At 42.8% G+C, this 27,367-nt stretch overlaps 1 protein-coding gene and 1 long non-coding RNA gene across 2 annotated transcripts in view; both read left to right on the forward strand.

Moving 5' to 3' along the window:
- LOC106567958 (autism susceptibility gene 2 protein-like) overlaps nt 1–27,367 on the forward strand; it is a 491,043-nt gene that overhangs the window by 312,390 nt on the left and 151,286 nt on the right.
- Nucleotides 487–3,279, forward strand: LOC106567960 (uncharacterized). The gene is made up of 3 exons (XR_001320206.2): nt 487–1,389; nt 1,484–1,630; nt 2,173–3,279. It is a non-coding gene; the product is annotated as an uncharacterized lncRNA (long non-coding RNA).

The following is a 27,367-nucleotide window of genomic DNA, read 5'->3' on the forward strand; positions in this document are numbered from 1 at the left end:
TCATCTGAATATTTGTAGCATTATTTCTAAGAGTGAACAGGTAGAACATTTATTGAACGACTCTACGAAAGATGAACGGAGCAAAATACAGAGAGATCCTTGATGAAAACCTTCTCCAGAGCTCTCAGGACCTCAGAATGGGTGAAGTTTCATCTTCCAACAGGACAACGACCCTAAACACACAGCCAAGACAACGCAGGAGTGGCTTCGGGACAAGTCTCTGAATGTCCTTGAGTGGCCCAGCCAGAGCCTGGACTTGAACCTAATCGAACATGTCTGGAGAGACCTGAAAATAGCTGTGCAGCTACACTCCCCATCCAACCTGAAAGAGCTTGAGCGGTTCTGCAGAGAAAAATGGGAGAAACTCCCCAAATACAGGTGTGCCAAGCTTGTAGCGTCATACCCAAGAAGACTTTAGGCTGTAATTGCTGCCAAAGGTGCTTCAACAAAGTACTGAGTAAAGGGTCTGAATACTGACATAAATGTAATACTTCATTTAAAAATATATATTAGCAAAAAAACATTTATTTTTACTGGTTTTGCTTTATCGTTATGGGGATTTGTGTGAAGATTGATGAATGGGAAAAAACAATTTAATCCATTTTATAATAAGGCTGTAACGTAACAAAGTGGAAAAAGTCAAGGGGTCTGAATACTTTCCGAATGCACTGTACGTGTTCTATTTACAGAGTCCAATCCCATCAACATCAGCAGTGGAATGAACATCAAACTCAGCACCCGGAACTAGTGTAAGTCACCTTTGCTAAATCTATCCATGACTCAATGATGAGCAAATAAATATACTGGAGCTAGGCAATAACACGGCCCATGTCTTGCTGTCATAGTTTCTGTGTTAATAAGTAGGTTACAACTTCTACTGTAGTTTTCTCTGTATTATGGAGGCATAGTTGATTGTTTATGCAAAGGTTGAAATCTAAATTGGAGAAAAGTAGAGGTATTAGTAAGGAAGGGATGGTGTGGGTGGCTGACTGGCGTCTGTTGGGGGTTGGTATTGTGTGTGAAGGTTAGTATGAATGATCTATTGGCACTGGAGGGGTGGGTGGATATAGTACCTAGTACTGGTCCAGAAGACACGTAGTAATTGTACTGGTGCATGTCCTGTATTGATGATATCTAAAAGCAAATATATGTTGTCTGTCTTTGAAGGCGCTAATGCATATGTGTTCCTCCGTTCTCAAGTACATCTGTGATGTACACAGCTGGACATTGGAGGGGGAGGAAGTCCACTGTCAACACCCTGACTGGTACGATGATGATCGTGGCAAGAAGAAGTGGCTGTCCGTGGACTCAGTTGTGATCTCTCGGCAGTTGTGTTGGACAAACGTTTGACAACAGATCTCTCACACATGACCAGATTCAAACATACAGGTTAGTAGTCATCAATAACAGCATAATGTTTTTATATTTTCTATCAGAAAAGTCAAAAGTCTTTGTCTACTTTTTTTTTTCTTTGTCATCACAGGCCATCTGGAAGCATTCCACAGTGCTCTACTGAAGTATACCCCAAAGCTCCAGCGTTTTGTACTCCTATGCATGAAGGTGCGGACTCATCTTGCTATCCTGGAGCATAATGAGAATGTAGGACGCAAACAAGCCAGGACAGCCAAAGGTATTTATGAAAGCACAATCCCATCTTGAGAAAAAAAAATCACAAATATACAAACCAAGTGCCCTTCAAACTTTTCACACCCTTGCATTCAGTTCTTTGGTATGGGAGAGATGAGCTGTTAGTATACTCTTATAGACTATTTACTCTATTGTTGGCAGTGCTTGTCTACCCAACAGCACAACTGAAGGTGCTCATACACAATTATACATGACTAGATGGTCTACAAGTCAAGCCCCCCTCAACCTTTTCACATCTTTGCTAACAGCCCATCTCAATGCCCCATTATTGACTCTGAGTGTAACAAAACACATACCAGTCTACTGTACCCCCTTTTTTTCAGATGACATGGTTTCTTTCTTATATGACTTTCTTGCAAACTCAAAACCCAACAATGCAATAATCAATAACAATGTATTACTAGAAAAAAATGCACAAGAAATAAGAATGAGAAATATTAAATACACAAAGTAAGTAAGTAAGCATTCTATATACAGGACATATATGGTTACACATCCTCATGATCAGTCTTCATGTCTTTCCAGTAGACTTGCAGTACAAAGAAATCTTCTGCAGAGGTCGAAGCAGTGGGTGGTGAAGAAAGTGTACAAGCCCAGAACCTATCACTCAGGAAGAGGCAAGACGGTGGTCTACAAGCAGCCAGAGTAACAGCTCTCCAAACCCAACATCCCTGCCGACAACGCCACAGCGCCAAAGCCTGCCGAAACCAGCTGTCATTGCCCAATACAAGGCAAGGTTCACCAGCTGAAGAACATTCTGGAACTTGCCTGGAACATTCAACCAACGCAACATCTATATTCAGTTAGACTGATGTTGTAGTATAACATAGAATGCCCAGTATTCTCACATTGTATTGTGGTATAGATATTTCTAGCTCTTGTACATATGTATATAATGGAGTTTGATAAAATGCTTTATATAATATGTTTTTAAAGTGTACTGACAAGTTACTAAATGTTTACAGTTGCATCAGAAACCAATACTGCTCTACCAAGCAAAAGCGCAGTAATGGCACATTTGGCCAAAAATGACTTACTGACATTTGTTATACATTAAATACATGCTTTATCATGTGGACAAATATCCTGCTTCTATTGTGTTGTGTTATGGAGAAAATGGGGGGAAAGGGAAAAAGCAGTAACTGCCATCACTCACGTTAGCTACAGCCTGTTACCTCGGTTTCACCGAGTTTTGGGCTGCAGTTTCTACGGTTTAACTTGGTATTATATATTGTTCTTTGCTGATACAAGTATCAGCCTATATGAAACTGACAGCCACATACAAATAAACCTATAAAACAAATTGTCATGGAAACATATTCCAGTGGGCACACCAAGCAAGAAGGCAGTAATGACCATCAGAGGAGGGTCAATATGAATAAAACAATAACCTGATAGTAAGACAACAGATAACCACATCTCCAATGATCTGCCATTTGGCTGGACAATAAAAAAAACTTGAAAGCTATTTTTTTCAGTTTCACTCTGAGCAGTTACTGCTTTTTTGCTTGGTAGGGAAGAATAAAGTGTTGACTTCAACTTCTGGATCAATTTATTGTGATATTCATGAAATGTATTTGGACATAACTAGCTACAATCCTACTGCTAAAACAAATGATTTGTTTTACCTTTATTTAACTAGGCAAGTCAGTTAAAAACAAATTATTATTTACAATGACGGCCTAGGAACAGTGGGTTAACTGCCTTGTTCAGGGGCAGAACAACAGATTTTTTACCTTGTCAGCTCAGGGTTTTGATCTTGCAACCAATCGGTTACTGGCCCAACACTTTAACCACTAGGCTACCTGCCACCTCTAAATGCAGGGAGTTGGTGTATTATTTCAACTTTCATTTGTTGGCAAGTAAACATGTTTCAATAATACAGTAGATTAGTCTGTCAATGTAGCAAATAAGTAGACATGGCTTGTATTCAAGACAAAATGTATTTACTCTGGAGACAAAGGTGAATTTACACAGCAGTATGCAGGAGCAGTTATTGCAATGTATGACATATACAGTTGAAGAAAAATATACTACAGTTCCACAAAGGGAATACTTGTATATGGTGTGTTTGGGGGGTGCAGTGAGGTGTTTGGAGTCACTTTGATTCAAGGGGAGACTGTTGTTATGGAGCCTTTCACAACTCTTGAGTCATCAACTGCTTTGTATCCAACATACTGTCCATCGTGTGAAGGATAAATTGCTCGAATGGCCACAACAACACATGCAGGCAAGGGGACTCGGTGTCCTCTGCCTAGCTTCTCCCCACATAGAACAAACTCACAAAATAATCTGTAGGTCACCAAGCGGTATTGTCTAAGAGAATGACAAAACACTTTCATGGGCAATCGTTGTGTACAGTCTGTATTCCTACTGTAGCAGCACGATGCAGAACATGAAATCTCACAGACAATAGCTAGCTAGCTACAACACAAAAGTATAGTTACTCAAATAATATTATGAGTCATTTATCCAGTTTCGCTCTTAATGAGATGCACTGAGGCTAGCTAGGCTAGCTAATGTTAGCTAGCTAGCTATAACATTAGGCTACAGTACATTTTGGGTATAGCAAACAAAGCAAGCTAGCTCAGCTTGGCTAGGTTGGCTTGTAGTGGTACTAGCAAGCCCCATTATGGCTGAATTGATCACACAATTATACTGTACTGAATGACACTGCCTCGTGTAAAAATAGAGCTTATATTGCTAGCTAGCTACTGACAGCAAAACATCTTACTAATTTGTAATTTGCCCTCCTGGTCCAGCTGGTCTAGGATGTCTTGCCAGTTGATCTTGGAGGTTCTAAAGAACATCTCCAGCACCCCACTATCCATATGTGCGTCGAATCTTCGTTGGTCTGTCACACACACACACACGATCCATGGGATCTGCAGTTCGTTGCAGCACAGATATCCCTATTCTGTCTGCATGGCTGGAAAGCACCCGCATAGGCACCACCAGTCGGAGATTGACCGTGGCTCCCTATTGCTTGCTTGCTGGTCTCGCAATTCTTGTTCTTGTTGTCTCAACTTCTCTTCAGTGTATTCCGGCTCAAATTCATAGGGCTGTATGTCCCTATGTAAAAATTGTGGTCCTGCTCTTCTTGGAAAGAGGAATCATCAGAAGCAGCCATTGTAATTATTTAGCAATCTCAAATAGACAGTGCATGGTAACATAGCTCCTGTAGAAACTAACGCCCCCATTTTGAAAGCTTGCCTTCAAGTGTGGGAGCACAATTGGACAAGAACGTAGGGCTTCCGTCAGGCTGTATTCTTTACAAAGCCAGGGAAAATTGGTCAGCCTAGATATCCTGCAATGCCGTGTCAGATATGAACATTGTTGACTCTATTGAACAAGGACAACCATATATACTCGCTGCTAGCGTGACCGCGCAATTGCCAAAACACAAAGGCCACAATAATTGCTACAAAACATGACCCAAGTGCATAAGGTGTCTACGGATTTAAAAAACAAGTCAGTAGGTGGCAAGCCATGCTATTGCTGTGGGAAACCAGGTCACGGGTCACAGAACTATGGGGCTTTCGAGTCATCATACCACCACCACTGAGAAGGCAGGTGCTTGAAAAACTCCATTCAGGGCACTGTGGCATGGTGCGAATGAAGGAGATTGCACACAGCTACTTTTGGTGGCCAGGTTTGGACGCAGCTATCGAAGACAAGGCCAAGTCATGTTCTGCATGTCAAAAGATGAGGAACATGCCTCAGCTAGTGCCACTACATTCATGGGACTTCCCAGAGGAGCCTTGGCAGTGAGTCCACATAGACTATGCAGGCCCACTTGAGGATTGTATGTTCTTAGTCGTAGTTGACGCACACAGCAAATGGCCAGAGATCACAGTGATGAAGAGCAGCTCAGCAAAGAGCTACGGTCAATCTTCAATTGCTTCGGATTACCAACGCAACTCGTTAGCGATAATGGCCCACAACTGGTGTCTGAAGAGTTCCATTCATGGAAGCAAATGGAATTCAGCGCATCAAGTCAGTGCCGTATCACCCTGCAATGAACGGCCTCACTGAAAGATTTGTCCAGACGATGAAGCAAGCTTTCAAATCTTCACAAGGGAACGGGTCCCTCAATAGGTGCCTAAACACCTTCCTGTTGACCTACAGAAACAGTCCCCATGCTACAACCAAAGTCGCACCCACATCAGCCATGATGAAAAGACAGCTTCACACCCGACTCAACCTCCTGAGACCTCCTTAGACTAAACAGGTCGTACAGACACAACAGAGAGCACAAGTGGAGAGACGAAGCAAAGCAAAAGACCGAAGCTTCAGACCTAGAGAGGCAGTTCTTGCTCGGAACTACTGCAAAGGTCCAAAGTGGATACCAGCAACAGTGGTCACACAAACAAGCCCTAGAGAACATCATCTGGAGGAGACACGTTGATCAACTTTTGCCAGGAACAAACCTCAGAGATGACAACCAAGTCAAGTGACAAACCAAGATCAGCTACTGGAGACCTACCATGACTACAAGCCATCACCTGAACATCCACTGCAGGACCTACACATTTTGAAAGTGCTACAGACTTACCTGAACCAGTCAGAGTGCCTACTCAGGGTACTGTTGCACCTCAGTCTGGGCATACACCATCACCCCTCAGACTCAGAGACAATGTGACTAGACTCACCTGGACGTCGTCATTACCCTGCAAGAGAAAGACGACCCTCTGAAAGATTGAATATTTTAGTTCAGACTAACTTCCGATATTGGGGCATAATACACCCCAGGGTTAAGTCTGGGAACTGAGGCAGTCTCCCCTCTTTCCCTAGTTCAGGAAATCTTATTCTGAAAAGTTCCTTTATGTACATTAAGAGAAAAGTTGTGTTAAAAAGAAAATAATATGCAAAACAGTGAATATTTACTTTTTCCGTATGAGGCATCAAAAGTAAAGGAGGAGGAATATGTTGTGTATTGATATTATAGTTTGTCCCTTTCCAAAATCATGGGCATTAATATGGAGTTGGCCCCCCTTTGCGGCTATAACAGCCTCCACTCTTTTGGGAAAGCTTTCCACTAAATGTTGGAACATTTCCGTAGGGACTTGCTTCCATTCAGCTTTAAGAGCATTAGTAAGGTCGGGCACTAGTTAGGCCTGGCTTGCAGTCGGCGTTCCAATTCTTCTCAAAGGTTTTTGATGGTTGAGGTCAGGGCTCTGTGCAGGTCAGTCAAGTTCTTCCACACCAATCTCGACAAACAATTTATTTATGGACCTCGCTTTGTGCACGGGGGCATTGTCATGCTGAAACAGGAAAGGGCTTCCTCAAACTGTTGCCACCAAGTTGGAAACACAGAATCGTCTAGAATGTCATTGTATGCTGTAGCATTAAGGTTTCCCTTTACTGGAACTAAGGGGCCTAGCCTGAACCATGAAAAACAGCCCCAGACCATTATTCCTCCTCTACCAAACTGTACAGTTTTCACTATTAATTCGGGCAGGTAGCATTTCTCCTGGGATCTACCAAATTCGTCCGTCGGACTGCCAGATGGTGAAGCGTGATTCATCACTCCAGAGACTAACAATTCTTGTGCTGACGTTGCTTCCAGAGGCAGTTTGAAACTCGGTAGGGAGTTTTGCAACTGAGGACTGCACTCTGCTGTCCCGTTCTGTGAGCTTGTTTGGCCTACCACTTTGCAGCTGAGCCGTTGTTGCTCCTAGCTGTTTCCACTTCACAATAACAGCACTTACAGTTGACCAGGGCAGAAATTGACGAACTGATTTGTTGGAAAGGTGGCATCCTATGACGGTGCCACATTGAAGGTCACTGAGCTCTTCAGTAAGACCATTCTACTGCCAATGGAGATTGCATGACTGTGTGCTTGTTTTTATACACCTGTCAGCAACGGGTGTGGCTGAAATAGCCAAATCCACTAATTTGAAGGGGTGTCCACATACTTTGGTATATACAGTGTGTCTGTATAACAGCATATTGTTGCCCTATTATGTGGTCTGAATGTAGTGAAAAGTGGATCTTTTATTTGGGAAAATAAGAAGTCCTGCTGCTTGCACAGTCAGTATATATATATATATATATATATATATATATATATATATATATATATATATATATATCTGCTCAAAAAAATAAAGGGAACACTTAAACAACACATCCTAGATCTGAATGAAAGAAAAATTCTTATTAAATACTTTTTTCTTTACATAGTTGAATGTGCTGACAACAAAATCACACAAAAATAATCAATGGAAATCCAATTTATCAACCCATGGAGGTCTGTATTTGGAGTCACACTCAAAATTAAAATGGAAAACCACACTACAGGCTGATCCAACTTTAATGTAATGGCCTTAAAACAAGTCAAAATGAGGCTCAGTAGTGTGTGTGGCCTCCACGTGCCTGTATAACCTCCCTACAACGCCTGGGCATGCTCCTGATGAGGTGGCGGATGGTCTCCTGAGGGATCTCCTCCCAGACCTGGACTAAAGCATCCGCCAACTCCTGGACAGTCTGTGGTGCAACGTGGCGTTGGTGGATGGAGCGAGACATGATGTCCCAGATGTGCTCAATTGGATTCAGGTCTGGGGAACGGGCGGGCCAGTCCATAGCATCAATGCCTTCCTCTTGCAGGAACTGCTGACACACTCCAGCCACATGAAGTCTAGCATTGTCTTGCATTAGGAGGAACCCAGGGCCAATCGCACCAGCATATGGTCTCACAAGGGGTCTGAGGATCTCATCTCGGTACCTAATGGCAGTCAGGCTACCTCTGGCGAGCACATGGAGGGCTGTGCGGCCCCCCAAAGAAATGCCACCCCACACCATGACTGACCCACCGCCAAACCGGTCATGCTGGAGGATGTTGCAGGCAGCAGAACGTTCTCCACGGCGTCTCCAGACTCTGTCACGTCTGTCACATGTGCTCAGTTTGAACCTGCTTTCATCTGTGAAGAGCACAGGGCGCCAGTGGCGAATTTGCCAATCTTGGTGTTCTCTGGCAAATGCCAAACGTCCTGCACAGTGTTGGGCTGTAAGCACAACCCCCACCTGTGGAGTCTGTTTCTGACCGTTTGAGCAGACACATGCACATTTGTGGCCTGCTGGAGGTCATTTTGCAGGACTCTGGCAGTGCTTCTCCTGCTCCTCCTTGCACAAAGGCGGAGGTAGCGGTCCTGCTGCTGGGTTGTTGCCCTCCTACGGCCTCCTCCACGTCTCCTGATGTACTGGCCTGTCTCCTGGTAGCGCCTCCATGCTCTGGACACTACGCTGACAGACACAGCAAACCTTGCCACAGCTCGCATTGATGTGCCATCCTGGATGAGCTGCACTACCTGAGCCACTTGTGTGGGTTGTAGACTCCGTCTCATGCTACCACTAGAGTGAAAGCACCGCCAGCATTCAAAAGTGACCAAAACATCAGCCAGGAAGCATAGGAACTGAGAAGTGGTCTGTGGTCCCCACCTGCAGAACCACTCCTTTATTGGGGGTGTCTTGCTAATTGCCTATAATTTCCACCTGTTGTCTATTCCATTTGCACAACAGCATGTGAAATTTATTGTCAATCAGTGTTGCTTCCTAAGTGGACAGTTTGATTTCACAGAAGTGTGATTGACTTGGAGTTACATTGTGTTGTTTAAGTGTTCCCTTTATTTTTTTGAGCAGTGTATATATATATATATATATATATATATATATATATTATAAATATTCATATTTATATATAAACACATTACATTAAGTAATGACTTTAAGAATTATTATCTGCTGCTTTCAAAGATAATCAACCTACCGCACTAGACCGGAGCAAGTGAGTGGAGTTGAAAGGTTGGAAATCCCACTCAGTGCTTGCACACTACTCCAGCGCTCCATGTACCTTCCTACTGCTCCACTAAAAACTACTCCGTGCGCACTGGAAGAAAAAATAAGACACTGCATCTCAGTGCTAGAGCTGTTACTACAGATCATGGTTCGATCCTGGGCTGTATCACAACTGGCCGTGATCAGGAGTCCCATAGGGCAGCACAAAATTGGCCCAGTGTCGTCCGGGTTAGGGGAAGGTTTTCCCAGGGTAGACCGTCATTGTAAAATAAGAATTTGTTCTTACCTGAAATAATAATAATACATAAAAATCACAATTTAACCAACACCCATCTATTTTTGTGACTACCTGGACCTACCAATTGGTTTTGAAGTATTGAAACCAAACCATTTGAATGAAAAGTATCTGAATTGACATGAAAAGGTGAATGTAAGAAGCGCACATAATTTCAAATAGGCTACATGTCAAATTAAACAGCATTTAAACACTCTAAATAGATCGGGAGCCTAAGAAGTAACCGAAATGAATTATTCTTGGCTATATTATTTCAATTATTTTAAGGCTATAGCATACAAAGAAATACATTGTGAGGCTTTTTGCATGTGTGACACAATAGCCTGGTAGGGACATTTACATTTTAGTAGACGCTCCTATCCAGAGCGACTTACAGTAGTGAATGCATACATTTCATACATTTTTTTCCGTACTGGCACCCCGTGGGAATCGAACCCACAACCCTGGCGTTGCAAACACCATGCTCTACCAACTGCGCCACACGGGGCACACAGGGACATAAAGCACTCAGCGTTTAAACAACGTTTTGTTGTATTAAATCATTATAGTCTATAAATTGTGCATTTGGCTGTGACCTACTTAAATTAAATGAAAAATGACTTTGAATTCATTTTTAGAATGTATTTTTAGAAACACGAGTTTGGCCAGTCTTTGGCTTCAGGCCTTCATGGTCAAATTGTTGCAAAGAAACCCCTGCTAAAGGACACCAATAATAAGAAGAGGCTTGCCTGTGCCAAGAAACACGAGCAATGGACATTAGACCGGTGGAAATCTGTCCTTTGGTCTGATGAGTCCAAATTTGAGATTTTTGGTTCCAACCGCCATGTCTTTGTGAGACGCAAAGTAGGAGAACGGATGATCTCTGCATGTGTGGTTCCCACCGTGAAACATGGAGCAGGAGGTGTGATGGTGTGGGGGTGCTTTGCTGATGACACTGTCAGTGATTTATTTAGAATTCAAGGCACTCTTAACCAGCATGGCTAACACAGCATTCTGCAGCGATACACCATTCCATCTGGTTTGCCCTTAGTCCCACTATCACTTGTTTTTCAACAGGACAATGACCCAACACATGTCCAGACTGTGTAAGGGCTATTTCACCAAGAAGGAGAGTGATGGACTGCTGCATTAGATGACCTGGCCTCCACAATCACCTGACCTCAACCCAATTGAGATGGTTTGGGATGAGTTGGACAGCAGAGTGAAGGAAAAGCAGCCAACAAGTGCTCAGCATATGTGGGAACTCCTTCAAGACTGTTGGAAAAACATTCCAGTGAAGCTGGTTGAGAGAATGCCAAGAGTGTGCAAAGCTGTCTTCAAGGTAAAGGGTGGCTACTTTGAAGAATCTCAAATATAAAATATATTTTGATTTGTTTAACACTTTTTTGGTTACTACATGATTATTCTACAATGTAGAAAATAGTCAAAATAAATAACAATCCTTGAATGAGTAGGTGTGTCTAAACCTTTAACTGGTACTGTAGGTAGGTCTAAAGGTTTTTAGACAAAATAACCCAATCAAAACGGAAATCTCCTTAAACGTGGGAATATGCCAGGCCTATTGGACCAAAATCAATTATGGCCTATTGTATACATAATAGAATGAAAATGAACTAAATGTTTAAGAGATCAGAGTTTTTGATTATAAATACTTTTCAACAATAACACACTTAGTTATCTACCCACCACTTTCCTTCCTTTTAGCATGTGCACATAGTACGTACACCATCATTCCTTTGGATACCTGTCTTTTAATATTCCACAATGATTATTTAGTTGTGGACACTAAATCACCACACTTCCTCTCTTGCTCTTGGTCCTCATCTTTGTAAGTCACCTTGATTTAGCACCTGTCTGTTTTATCAGTTTCTTTATGAAAATATTTATCGAACTCAATGACAGGAGCTAAAGCAAGGGGCTATGGCAGCACACAAGTAGACTATAAATGCATGTTGGGGTGGGCATGCCCTGAGCTTGTGAAGTGAGCTCTACTGGTGCGAAATTGGAGCGGGCGAGAAGCCCGACGCTCCAGCCTTTTGGGAATCTCGCTCCACGCTCCAGTCAAATTGGGCACGTTCTGCTTCTCACTCCGCTCCTCTCACATCTTCTGCACTAGACTAAACTTCACTTGCGTCATCCTTGTGATATTTAGTGATAAACATGGTAATGCTTTCACTGATTGCACATAAAGGAAGATAGTTCCTACATGATAGAGTGCTCGCTTTGTTATCCAACTGTTATTGTGTCCTTTCGATCATCCTGTGAACCCTGTTCATTGCTGATCACAGCAATATTTAACTTTTCTTTCCTTAGGCTTGATGGATGGTCTTGTGAAATGAAGCATTTGACATTAACTTTTGCCATATGCCTGTAGTTCTGGCAAAAATATTTTGAGAAGCTCTTTTCCTTCGCCAAATATTTAGCCATCTGCTCAAGTCTTTAACCAGCGGCATCCTGGGACTTCATGAAACCCTCAGTGTGAAGTCAAATGTCTTTCTAACATCTCTCAAGTCAAAACAATTACACTGAGCTGATTAACTAGACCGGTCGTAACAGTCACGTGCTGTGCCTTCAGGAAGTTTCACACCCCTTGTCACTAGCCAAAACACAATACCCCATAATGTCAAAGGAGAATTGTTTTACTTTTTTTTAATTAAAAATAAAAAGCTGAAATGTCTTTAGTCAATAAATATTCAACCCCTTTGTTATGGCAAGTCTAAATAAGTTCAGGAGTATAAATGTCCTTAACAAGTCACATAATAAGTTGCATGGATTCACTCTCCAATAATAGTGTTTAACATGATTTTTGAATTACTACCTAATTTCTGTACCCCACACATACAATTAATTATCTGCAAGGTCCATGAGTTGAGCAATGAATTTCAAACACAGATTCAACCTCAAAGTCAAGGGAGGTTTTCCAATGCCTCGCAAAAAAAGGGCACCTATTGGTAGGTGCAGGCACTGAATATCCATTTCAGCATGGTAAAGTTATTCATTAGGATGGTGTATCAATACACCCAGTCACTGCAAAGATACAGGTGTCCTTCCTTCCCGGAGAGGAAGGAAACCGCTAAAGGGATTTCCCCATGAGGCCAATGGGGATTTTAAAACAGCTACAGAGTTTAAAGGCTGTGATAGAAGAAAACTGAGGATGGATTAACAACATTGTAGTTACTCCACAATACTAACCTAATTGACAGAGTGAAAAGAAGGAAGCCTGTACAGAAAACAAATATTCCAACATGCATCCTGTTTGCAATAAGGCACTAAAGTAAAACTGCAAAAAACTACAGAGTATTATGTTTGGGGCAAATCCAATACAACACACTACTGAGTACCTCTTTCCATATTTTCAAGCATAGTGGTGGTTGCATCATGTTATGTGTATGCTTGTAATCTTTAAGAACAGGGGAGTTTTTCGGGATAAAAAAGAAACAGAAGGGAGCTAAGCACAGGCAAAATCCTAGAGGAAAACTTGGTTTAGTTTGCTTTCCACCAGAAACTGGCAGACGAATTCACCTTTCAGCAGGACAATGAAACACAAGGCCAAATCTACACTGAAGTTGCTTACCAAGATGACAGTGAATGTTCCTGAATGACTTAAATTGGCTTGAAAATCTATGGCAAAACTTGAAAATGCCTGTCTAACAACGATCAGCAACCAACTTGACAGAGCTTGAAGAATGTTTTAAAGAATAATGTGCAGATATTGTACAATCCAGGTGTGCAAAGCTCTTAGAGACTTACCCAGAAAGACTCACAGCTGTAATCTCTTCCAAAGGTGATTCTAATATGTATTAACTTGGGGTTGAATACTTATCTAATCAAGATATATGTTTTATTTTTTATTTTTACATTTTTTTATTTAGTATTTTGTGTAGATCATTGACAAAAAATGACAATGAAATCCATTTTAATCTCACTATGTAACACAACAAAATGTGGAAAAAGTAAAGGGGTGTGAAAATTTTCTTAAGGCCCAGCTCCACGACAGGGCTAAAGGGGGCTAAACCCCCTCAGTTCAAACATGAGCCCACTCCGTTTTAGTTTTAGGTCCCTATATAAAAATAGCTAAAAAGTTAGTGATTGACTGACAGGTTGGCGCAAAGAATGGACAGGGTGTGGGGAAGAAATGCTTCTCATCTCTGTGGTAGCCAAAGTGATACGCCTCCGCCAGTAATATTTGATTTGGTTTATAAGGGCAGGTCTCTCCGCTATGCCGACCGTGCTTACTGCACCGAAACATGGACTGACTTTTGGGGAGTCCACAGCTACGTGCGAGAACAAATTTTCCACTTTGACAAACGTGTTCAGTCAGCACAGAAGAAGCATCCTACGCCCGAACAAAGCTCAACTAATCCAACTGGCATTGGAGGGGGCTCTTATGAGAAGATTTAGGGAAGAATGGAATGATCAATTACTCAGGAAGTTCTACAGAGCATCAAGGAGGCTGCAACTCTTTTGAAAAGATTGGGGCGGCAGGTAGCCTAGTGGTTAGAGCGTTGGACTTGTAACCAAAAGGTTGCAAGATTGAATCCCTGAGCTGACAAGGTAAAAAAAAGATGTCGTTCTCCCCCTGAACAAGGCAGTTAACCCACTGTCCCTAGGCCATCATTGAAAATAAGATTTTGTTCTTAATTGACTTGCCTAGTTAAATAAAGGTAAAAAATGTTTAAAAAACATTGAACGTTGGTTTTGATCAAAGTCTTGCTGTCCATGGTGCTGTCCATGGTGCTGATAAAGCATTTGAACTTTTATGTTTATATGTTTATTGTTTATTGTGTGTGATATAAGCAGAATTCAATATAATTCCAATGTAGGAACCCAAATGACGCCCCAGGGTATAGCTACTTATCGGTATGTTTCATCATAGAAATAGATACATTCTATTATGGTTTTCTTGGTAGCCTATTGGTTTTCGTTGCTGTAAATGGAACTGTACCTATTGGAAACGTGTTTATGGTAGGCTAGCATTGCTTAATTGATTACGTGGGTCGAATTTGATTGATTTAACCATTGTTTTGTTCTGTTCGCATTCATTCGTTCGCATTCGCAGTTGTATCGGTATTCTAAGCCAAACTGCTATTCAGTATTTTTGTTTGCATGCATGAATGAATATTCTACTACTTTCAGCATTTAGTTTTCATTATTTGGCAAGATATATGTGTGTATGGCTGCATTCCCATAGGCTGTTTGTAATAGTTGAATTGCCCTATCTATCTTGTAGCCTATATTGATTACCAAAACGGCCTTGCTTTAGGGCGCTGTCCATTGTGCTGATACAGCGCGGCCGATTTCAAAAGCACTCAATTATCTCAGAGTCTCAGCATTTGAACTTTATCTTCATTGTGGTAAAGCGTGATTATATAAGCAGAAATCAATATAATTCCAATGCAAGAAGCCCCCAAAATAAAAAACCCTCACAGACCCCCCTTTATCCTGGCGCTGGGTCTGATTTTATTATCCTCTAAATCATCATCCTGGTTTTAGGATATTTGTCCTGTGAACTATTCTCATGTCACTGAGTGACGGCTCATTTTGTCATTTCACCAACAAAAATGGGGGGGGTCGATGAGAATATTCCAGAAGCTTACACAGATAAGGAAAATGATGTTTGGCAACTATGTGTTTGTTAATATGTACGTGTGTGAGCTTGTGTGCATGGATGGAAGTGAATACGTCTGGATGGCTAAAGCAGCTGCTGGAGTCAGATAGTATAAAGTTCCTCTTCCCTAGTGCTTACTCTCTCCAGTTTATATAGGCCGCACAGCCCGCTGGCCGGGTGAGAGAGAGGCACAGAGCTTTTAGAACCCTAACCTGCAGTCTGGGCATGCACTACCTGCACCAGCCAGCACCGTAGAAGAGATGGCTTTTGTATGGAGAGGTGGAACATCATTATGCAGTACGCGGGACACCATTATTAGCCCCATTACACACAATGACAGCCAGGCATTCATTCTCCTTTACCTGCTTTTTAAAACGACCAATAAATAATGAGAGGCCCCAGCTAGCAGCGTTCGAGAAATAGGGAAAAGGTAATTACGGGCTTGGCCGCCATTTGTCAAAATTATTTCATAATCTCGGGTCGCAAGGAGAATTTTTGCTTAGTTAATTGTAGACGTAACCATTGAACATAAATTCCCATTAGGAATCAATTTGTTACCCTCCGCAGCCTGTGACCCGACCCCCTCCCTGGCTGGTTGGTTGGCTGTTGGGCTTGTTTTGACTAGCATGGTTAGTAGAGCTACCATAGTAGTTTATTAGAATGGAATCCAATAAGCTTCACATACACTGCTTTATTGTTACTTGGTCATGCATATATAGTACAGTAAGCTCATGGTTTATCGAATCATTTCTGCCTCTAAATATCCATGTTATGACACTAATACACAAGCTGCCTGACTCTTCCTGGGCTATGATGGGGCTGGCCGCCCAAACAGAAAGAAAGAAAGAAAAAAAGAGTGATTGTTCCGGGTTGAGACGACATGGCTGTAGGATCTATGACTCACAGGTACCACGTTGTCTGGCCCCCACAGACAACTCTAATTGCTTTACATCTGTACAAAGGTTTCTTCTAATCGGGCCTTCTGCCTCCATTTGTCTTGCTTTCAGTCTCCTAGTGAACGGCCTTAATTGATCTTAGTGGGGCTTTTTCTCACCAGTTTGCTCCCGGGCTTGAGCTAGGAAAACCCTGCACCCTCTCAGAGGGGCGTGGACAGGAAGTCAATACTTTCTTTTACCTTTAACACTTTAATTAATGTTTTCCTGGGAGGGGGAGGAGGGAGCTCTGTGAATAGAGGTCTCTAGCGGCCTATCGACAGTTGCTAAGACAACCCCCTCTTCTTCTTGGTTTCCAGTTAGAACGGTAGAATTTCATGAAGGCTTGTTTGTGTGGGGGTCTATGAGTGGGTGTAGGTGGTGGTGTGTTGCTCTCTTTTAGAAAAATATTGCTTTGAGAGATATGAGTGATAAGTAAAGTTTATCGGTATCCTATATCTCTTAATTCATGAATTCACTCTTAATTAATTCCTAATTATCTGGGTTTAAACAGGCAGCCCAATTGTGATATTTTTTTCCCCCACTAATTGGTCTTTTGACCAATCAGATCAGCTCTGAAAAAGATATGATGTTAAAAGATATGATGTGATTCATCAAAAGACCAATTAGTGGAAAAAATATCTGAATTGGTCTGCCTGTATAAACGCAGCCTATGTAGGGAAAGAGTACTGGCTTATTCCCACATCTGGCTTTTATTGGTGTTCAGAGCTTAGCAGTGCCACTGTATCTGTACAAACAGAAGATGAGATAAGCCCATCATTTTGGGTTGACATGTTTGCATTTGTTTGCTCTGCAAGAGTATGTTTTTATCAACACATTAGATAACCATACAACATGTGAGCACATTGCTTTCCAATGAGCTTTTCCAAATTCATTCTGTGATTTGGAAGATGGCTTATGTCAGTTGTCAGAAAGCATTGCTTCCAATGAGTTATTCCAAATTCATATCATGGAAGATATCTTTTATTCGTTGTTAAGAAAGCAACACCAGGTACTGTTTTCCTTCAGTAGAAGTGCGGCTGTGGTTCCTGGGATGTAGACGTGTGACCCCGCCCTCTGCCTCTTTATCTTCCTGCCCTGCTCACACTTGTCTTTGCACAGCGATAACATCTTAAGTACACTGCTCATTGAGCCACACTCCACATCTCTTTTCTCAGATAGCAGTCATTTCCTGTTTAGAAACCAACCCACAACCACCTCTTAAATACAAGTATATATACAGCCCCTGTCTGTGTAACCGCAGAGTGGAGGAGTCTACTGGACCAGCACCAGAGGTTGTAAACCTCTCTGTCTTGACACAGCTAATCAGCTGCTCCTGCAAGCTGTGTTTGCTCATAAACGCTTATGTTTGTGTTGAAACTAGCTTGTTATAGGAACACATCCATTACTCATAAACCTGCTCCAGGAGCCACAGGAGTGTAAAAAGTGGAATATCACATCAATTCATTGAACAATGACTTCAATATAGCCATGGTAGACATGGTGAGTGAGTGACTGTGAGCAACACAGTGAGGGCCTGCTGCCGTCAGCCATCCGGGGGCCTGTGGAAGTCTGTCTGTGGAGGTCTTTGACGCGGAGGGCTGTGCTCCCTCCCTGTGTTACCCGCTGAATGACTGATGGAGCTGGGCTGCCAGGACTTAAATAGCATCTCTAAGCGTCCAGCTGCTCCCCGCCACGCTCCACTTCTCCCCAGATGGCTCCGAGACGTTCCAGCAGCCCTCCGGAGGGCCCGGCCGCTCATGAGGAAAGTGTTATGGAGTGGCTCTCAGAAGCACCAGGGAGGACCCCCCCTCCCCTCCACCCCCGGGCCCTGCGCCCAAACCAGGGGAGGGCCGCCCAGCCCGGCCGCCGGCCTGTGCAGCCTCACCGGCCAACTCAATGGGGGACAGCAGATGGCTGTTGCTGCAGCATGGGCCAGCAGGCTGAGGCTCTACACCCCGGAGGAGGCCTGGAGAGACAGAGAGAGCACATGCCACGCCTGACCTGGGACGCCACAGATAGCTCCCTGGAGGAGCGCTCCTCTCATTGGCTTGGAGCAGGCTGCTCTGCTCTCATTGGCCCAAAGCAGATGACCAGCAAAGCCTGGCCCACACTAATCTGCCAAAATGGCCTGGAGAAATGTTTTTTGTTGTATTATCCCTACATGAACATCTTAAATAAGTGTGCTGTTTTCTCAACTTTAAAAGTTCATGCCAACTCTGTGTTTGTATTGGCAGAACAAAGCAAATTCAGTAATTGAGATTTCCTAGAAAACAGTTGGTGTTAATATATTGTGTGTCTGCTGAAATGTAGTGCCTCAGAGCAACAGTCCCTGATCTTGTGCTATGTGTTAAAGCAGGGTTATTCAACCGGGGATCCACAGACGTACTGCAGGGGGTCCGCGAAAACATATGAAGGGGATATTCTCCTATTTTACAGTAGAAAAGAGAGGAATATCTTCCTTCTAATGATGTCACATTTACTTCTTAACTCCTCATAATGAGCAAATTACATTCATAGGAGCTAATTACTCTCAGTGGAGTATTTGACATAGTATTTGACTCATATACATAAACACACTCACATACTTCTACATATACAGAGAAACTCATATACATAAACACACTCATATACATAAACACACTCACATACTTCTACATATACACACAAACTCATATACATAAACACACTCATATACATAAACACACTCACATACTTCTACATATACAGAGAAACTCATATACATAAACACACTCATATACATAAACACACTCACATACTTCTACATATACACACAAACTCATACATAAACACACTCACATACTTCTACATATACAGACAAACTCATATACATAAACACACTCACATACTTCTACATATACACACAAACTCATATACATAAACACACTCACATACTTCTACATATACACACAAACTCATATACATAAACACACTCACATACTTCTACATATACAGAGAAACTCATATACATAAACACACTCACATACTTCTACATATACAGACAAACTCATATACATAAACACACTCACATACTTCTACATATACACACAAACTCATATACATAAACACACTCACATACTTCTACATATACACACAAACTCATATACATAAACACACTCACATACTTCTACATATACACACAAAGTCATATACATAAACACACTCACATAATTCTACATATACACACAGTTGTTTAAATAATACATATTTGAAATTAAGAAGTGGTGGGATTAGATCAAACATTTGTGGAAAGTTATGACCCACGTTGGTGACGTTTTGGTTTGAGGACAGAATTATATAATTTTGACCTACAGAACCTTCTGCAGAAGACATGGAGATGTTTCTCATTTTAGGTATCAGCTGACGAGATATAGGACGTGTTGTTATGGTCAGTAGAATAATGCAATTAACTTTGTGTTTAGTTGATGTTAGATCTTTATGATGGCCTATGCTTCCAGCTAAAAGGATGTCCAATTTCCCCTCACCTCAGTTCCTCATACCATACCCTGTACTTCTCTCTCTCTGTCTCTCTCCCTCTCTATGTCTGTCTGTCTACCTCTCTATCTCTCTCTCTCTCTCTCTCTCTCTCTCTCTCTCTCTCTCTCTCTCTCTCTCTCACCCTCAGTCTCTCTCTGTGTGGGATCTGGCCAGGGAGTGTGTTTAAGAGTGTGTGTGTGTGTGTGTGTGTGCATGCGTGTGCGCGTGCGTTTGCATTTGCATGTATCTGTGTGTCTATGGGATGGAGGCCCCCCATTTCTCCCAGTAGGGGGGCCTTGCTCCACTGTCCCCCACTGTTATCCTTGCCCTGACAGGAAACATGCATCACACCGGGGCCCCTAATGCGAAACACATTTCACCACAACCTGATCAAAGCTGGGCTGTCCAGACAACAAAGTGTTCCTAAATGCCATGTTTTGACCATATAATTGGAGGGCAATTATGGCTGACAAAACACTCCAAACACTCCCTCCCAGCCATCAGCCTCTCCCTCTTTCTCTCTCTCTTACTCTCTCACTCCTCTCTCTCATCATTCCTCTCTCTCTTCCCTCTCTCTCTCGCTCTCTCTCTCCCCCCGCTTCTCTGAGAGAGGCCAGACTAAGCTAGGTTAGGTTGTCATAAAGTATGCAGCAGAACATATATGTGCTGAGTCGGCTAGAAAGCCCACACAACGAAGCTAGTTTTTATTGAAACATGCACTGTCACACACAGACTAACAAACACACATTGGACAGTGGTAGCCAGTGGCCTAGAATAACACCACAAAGCCACATGAGGGAGAAACATGATCTGCTGTGCTGACTGATCCTCTCCAACTGACAGCCTACTGGATCCCCAAAGACCACTTCTGCCCCCCAGACGCGGTGCTCTGACAGATTTACCCCAGTCTCTGTTGTTTCTGACAACACACGGTAAAAGGAGGGAGTTTAGTAGAGTTCCTCTTCCTCTGTGACCTGAAACAGCTTTAAGGGGAGCTGGACTAGTAAATCAGTAAAGCCGCTGTGTGACGTTGGACAAACAGAACTAAGCAGTCAACCATCTCTAACAACTTGACGGGGAAGGAACATGTGGTGGCCAGATAAAGGCATCGTTTTTGCACCGTTGATATACAGTAGGTATAACCATACATGTAGACTTTAACCTTACATTAAAACATTATGCCAACAAGACATTTCAGATAAAGTACATTGAGACTAAGTTGGTTAACGGAAAATAGGTCAAAGGATTGGGGTTTGTTTACTACAGATGTATGAACACTTGCATTTCCGTAGCAGCTAGCATGTTGTTCAGTAAAATGGGTTTGCCCCAGTTCGCTAGGCTAGCCCAGCGTCATGTGTGGTCGTGGGTAGCTCTGTCTTTCAAAGAACTGAAGTCGACTCCCGATCTGTGACAATCAATATGAAAACTAGAGCCTAGGGGGCTGGACTCTGCATTTCCCCACTGTAGGCCCAGCACCACAGCACAAACACTGGAAACCATCTGGGTTTACAAAGGAAGGACTACTGGAAAACATATTTGGGGGCTCAAAATGAATTTGAATGAAAATAGAATGCAATAATAGAATGTTTCACAACCGCAAGATGCCCCAATGCTTATCAAGTGGAACTGTACTGTTAATGGGGTTTGGAAGTTGAGGAAATAAACAGAAATGTTAAGCGTATTATAATCCTGACCCTTTTTAGCAGCCTGACTTATCTAGGGCCAGCTCTATGTGTTCCCTTCAGGGGTTCTCCTCCATTTGAAGTCTAATTTACCAAAGTTTCCAGCTGTTGTCCAACAGCGGCTTGATGACATGAATTTGGCATAGCATGGTAGGGCTCCAGCCTCTTAGCACGCCATTCACTGCCATCGGCCCAAGCCAGCCCTTTCTGTCAGCCCAACATGGAAATGTCTTTCTGTCAGCCCAACATTGAAATGACTTTCTGTCAGCCCAACATGGAAATGTCTTTCTGTCAGCCCAACATGGAAATGTCTTTCTGTCAGCCCAGCATTGAAATGTCTTTCTGTCAGCCCAACATTGAAATGTCTTTCTGTCAGCCCAACATGGAAATGTCTTTCTGTCAGCCCAACATGGAAATGTCTTTCTGTCAGCCCAACATGGAAATGTCTTTCTGTCAGCTAAACATGGAAATGTCTTTCTGTCAGCCCAACATGGAAATGTCTTTCTGTCAGCCCAACATGGAAATGTCTTTCTCTCAGCCCAACATGGAAATGTCTTTCTGTCGGAAATGTCTTTCTGTCAGCCCAACATGGAAATGTCTTTCTGTCAGCCCAACATGGAAATGTCTTTCTGTCAGCCCAACATGGAAATGTTTTTCTGTCAGCCCAACATGGAAATGTCTTTCTGTCAGCCCAACATGGAAATGTATTTCTGTCAGCCCAGCATTGAAATGTCTTTCTGTCAGCCCAACATTGAAATGTCTTTCTGTCAGCCCAACATGGAAATGTCTTTCTGTCAGCCCAACATGGAAATGTCTTTCTGTCAGCCCAACATGGAAATGTCTTTCTGTCAGCTAAACATGGAAATGTCTTTCTGTCAGCCCAACATGGAAATGTCTTTCTGTCAGCCCAACATGGAAATGTCTTTCTGTCAGCCCAACATTGAAATGACTTTCTGTCAGCCCAACATGGAAATGTCTTTCTGTCAGCCCAACATGAAAATGTCTTTCTGTCAGCCCAGCATTGAAATGTCTTTCTGTCAGCCCAACATTGAAATGTCTTTCTGTCAGCCCAACATGGAAATGTCTTTCTGTCAGCCCAACATGGAAATGTCTTTCTGTCAGCCCAACATGGAAATGTCTTTCTGTCAGCTAAACATGGAAATGTCTTTCTGTCAGCCCAACATGGAAATGTCTTTCTGTCAGCCCAACATGGAAATGTCTTTCTCTCAGCCCAACATGGAAATGTCTTTCTGTCGGAAATGTCTTTCTGTCAGCCCAACATGGAAATGTCTTTCTGTCAGCCCAACATGGAAATGTCTTTCTGTCAGCCCAACATGGAAATGTTTTTCTGTCAGCCCAACATGGAAATGTCTTTCTGTCAGCCCAACATGGAAATGTCTTTCTGTCAGCCCAACATGGAAATGTCTTTCTGTCAGCCCAGCATTGAAATGTCTTTCTGTCAGCCCAACATTGAAATGTCTTTCTGTCAGCCCAACATGGAAATGTCTTTCTGTCAGCCCAACATGGAAATGTCTTTCTGTCAGCCCAACATGGAAATGTCTTTCTGTCAGCTAAACATGGAAATGTCTTTCTGTCAGCCCAACATGGAAATGTCTTTCTGTCAGCCCAACATGGAAATGTCTTTCTGTCAGCCCAACATGGAAATGTCTTTCTGTCAGCCCAACATGGAAATGTCTTTCTGTCAGCCCAACATGGAAATGTCTTTCTGTCAGCCCAACATGGAAATGTCTTTCTGTCAGCCCAACATGGAAATGTCTTTCTGTCAGCCCAACATGGAAATGTCTTTCTGTCAGCCCAACATGGAAATGATATTAGGGCTACCCCTACTATTTTTCCTCTTCTTGGTTTACTTGTATTTCTTTGATCCTCTGCCTTCTTTCACAAGGATGATGATATTGTATTTCTCTTAGCTGTTTTCCGGTTACCTAATAAAAGGTAGCACACTCTCTCACCTTTTTGAATTGCAATGTCAAGCAAACAGACTCCTCTCCTCTCCCCTTAACCCTCCACACGTGTGTCCAGGGAGAGGTAGAGGTGTTTGATGGACTGAGGCGCCGGCGTGGCTGCTGGTCCATAATGGGTCTGTTTATATGGGAGTTGGGATGTCAGATGGTTGGGACGCGGACCGCCGCTCTCCACCCGCCTGCTCCCATGCTCCTCCACTTAGCATGCTAATTAATCCAATCCAGAGGGCGTGTCACTCATCCTGACCAGCGCTATGCCACCTCCCTCCACCCCTCCCTTCGCCAGGGACGATCCCACTGGGCTCATCCCACTTTAATTGACCACGTTTTTCATGAGCGCACGCTGTCCCCAGTTCCCCAGGATTCCGTTAGAGCCCGGTAACTCACCCAGCACGCCACCACCATGGGCACCGGGAGAGAAAGAGTGAGAGGAGGAACGTATACATGTACCAAACAAACAAGCAGACAGAGTGTTTATGAGGAGGAGGTGAAGGCAGGGGATAATTAGCAAAGGAAGGAGAGCTGGAGTTGGGCACGTTTGATGTCTCTAATGGAAGAGCAAATGTAATTTAGCACGCTGCAAGTCATTTGTTTTAACAGTAAGCACGAGTTCCTTTTAATATAATTTCGCCTTGCATCAGTCTTTTAAATGAAATATTTTTTCTTTTGTACAAAGTGGATCTTTTACAAGCCTGCCGGCTCAAAGTCTGGCGCGGTGGCGGCAGCTCGACAACAACTAATGTTTATTCATCTTTGCTTGTTTGCATGTGGTGTAGACACAATCTTGGCAGAGTAACTCGACTGTGGCTTTTAGTTGACTACATCCTACATAATAAGGCTACTCTGATGTGCAGCATGACAGCTACCTAATCACAATATAAAAGTAACGAATCAGTGTTTTTGCCATTGGAAGTCTGATTGTTGTAAAGACACATTTACATGGCTGCATCTGCTTGGGCATGTTACAGTCTCCTCCACCAACCAGTAAAATATATGCTACCAAAGTACTACAGTTAATACTATACATCTGTACTCTACTGCACTATACTGTGCTGAATGGTATAAATAATAGGATTCTGATTAATATGGCATCATTTATTTACTTGAGGGATAGTTTTTTCCTCACACGATTTTTCCTAACTCACTCTTTCATATTAATGTTCTAAATGGCTTGTTTCAAGTCATCCCACACAGTAGAATGAAGGCTGCTCTGTTCCCCCTTGGTGCTACTCACGGAAGTTTATCTTGGCCTGTCAGGGAGCTGTCTGCTAATTGCTGCTGCAGTTCCGCCCATGGGATAGGAAAGCCTCCCCCCTGCATGGAGCCAGGGAGCCACCCAGGCAACTGGGCTGCTGTGTGGGGAAGAGATGAGCTGGAATCAGAATGAGAGGCCTGTACTAGTCCAGTGCCTAGTGCCGCTGCTGCTCTGAGCTGCCTTATCCTGCATGGTTGCATCGCACCGCATGGAGGTTGAGCGTACACTCTTATTGGTCAGAGCTGTGACTTATACAATCCTCTCACAGTGGATGTTAGACTAGGCTCCTCTGAGCATGTCTGAGCATGTGCAGAAGAGCAGCCATCTTGGGTAAGGCTACAAAGAGGGAGCTCCCTGTCACTTGGCTTGTAGTATTGCTGAGGAATGTAGCACCATCATGTCATCATAATAGAGTGCAAAAGATTTGATATTAGAGATGTGATATAATGCTGTAAGCAATGCTGAATTCGTGGTTTAAAAATAATTGATATGCTGTAGGCTATAGAAGATTAATACAGAATACATTTAGGACAAATGTGTAATATAGAAGTCTCTGCATGCATGTCGCCCCATCTGTGCTCCGATTCCTTGAAATATTCCAATATCACAGTTATTAAGAAAAAACTTCAAACCTCCCCAAAGGAGCTTTGCTACAAGCAATTTCCCAGTGAAAAAAGCAGCAGCTGTATTTGTTCTAATGTGAATTGCAGTGAAGGAGTTGTGCTAGCCTATTGTGTGTCTCAGCTGTGTACTTGGCAAGGACTGTCTGCGGGGCTGTTAGCATTGACAGCTAGCTAGCGCTCTTCCTCTCCTCTTTATGGATGGGACTGGAGGCAGATTGTTGGCAGAACAGGAGAGCCTCTCAGGCTGGTGTCAGCTGGCTGGCACTCCGCTCATCTTCTGAGCCTCCTCTTCCATTCTTCCTGTTCTTTAACAGAACCAGCCATATAGAGGAGCTTTATGGAGCCCGTAATGATACCTGGAGAATACACACACACACACACACACACACACACACACACACACACACACACACACACACACACACACACACACACACACACACACACACACACACACACACACACACTATGGACTTCTGATTGTTATCTGTGTCAGCTGCATGAGATAGAGGCTGTGCGGCTGCAATGATGATGGAAATCCACAGACATCATTTTGAGCTGGAGGTATGAATATTATTGGTTCGTATTCCAGGCCTTGGCTAATGACGAGGAAAATTCCCTAATAAAAACTTGATGTGATGGGCAACGACCCGCAGGGTAACGAGTGACGGTGAAAGTTAATAGTGTGCCGTCAGGTGTGAGGAGCTAAGTGATTAGAGGCCTGCCAGACAGAGCACCTAATCCCACCCTCAGCTCTGGGAGGTGGGGGGCGGAATAGGAAGTACGCCCAGGGTTAAAATGTGAATTTTGCCTACAACAATTAAATATCTAATTAAAAATGGTTGCACACATTTAACTTTCCTCAGCCAACAACATGAGTAACCAACAGCAAAGTCAGACAACCCCATAGTAGAATAGTTTACCTTTTCAATTGATCACCTTGTCGCATTCTATGAGATGCTTTCAAATTGCAAGTGCAACAGGGCTAGAATGCATGCCCAGTCATTGCACAACATTTCTTAATGCAGTCGTAGAAAAAACTTACATTTTAAAGCAGTTTTAATGGCCTCTGTTAAAAACAGAGGATCACAGCTTTGTATTCCACCTACATTTATTTCTCAACTCCAAACTGCACCAATTTACAACCAGAGATTTTAGCAACAGTTCTTCTGGCAAATTAGAGCTCACCATTCACATTGAGTTCATAGGGGAGACGGGATAAATGTAACACGACTGTTGCATTTAGCGACCGCTTTTCACAGCATTTTATGTTTCATTTCAAAATAAAAATAAATATTTTACCTTTATTTAACCAGGAAAGGCCCATTGAGACCCATAGTCTCTTTTTCAAGGGAGACCTGGCAAAGAAGGCAGCAACAATCAATACATTACAGAATTAAACATACAACAACATGATCCAGCCTAAAAAAAGCATTTACACTCTGTAACAGTCTCCCATCAAAATGTTAAATTCATTCAGTGGCACTGACATATCTAGATGAAGAATGGATTGTAGACTATTCCATGCCTCTGGTGCACAAGACGAGAAGGCAGTCTTGCCTAATACTGTGAATGTCCTGGGGACTTTAAGTAGCAACCACCTAGCAGACGGGGTATGGTAACTGCCGGTAGTGAAGGAGACCAGACTACAGAGATAAAGAGGGAGTTTACCCAAAAGGGCTTTGTAGATGAACCCCTTTCAAATGTATCTTTCTGCGCATATAAAGTGAGGTCCAACCTACCATTTAGTACAAGGTGCAATGGTGGGTGAGTGACTTGGCATTTATATTAAAGTGCAAGGATGCATGATAAACAGAATCCAGTCTCTGGAAGACAGAGGAGGCTGCATGCATATACAACGAGTCACCATAATCAATTACAGAGAGAAAAGTGGCCTGAACAAGATTCTTTCTAGCCATAAGCGGGAAGGAAGCCTCATTACGAAAATGAAAACCCAATTTCAATTTAAGCTTCCTCACAAGATTATCCATATGAACTTTGAAGGACAACTTGTCATCCAAACAAATACCTAGGTATTTGTAGGA

Source organism: Salmo salar, chromosome ssa13, assembly GCF_905237065.1.
Source record: "Salmo salar chromosome ssa13, Ssal_v3.1, whole genome shotgun sequence".
Classification (NCBI taxonomy): Eukaryota; Metazoa; Chordata; class Actinopteri; order Salmoniformes; family Salmonidae; genus Salmo; species Salmo salar.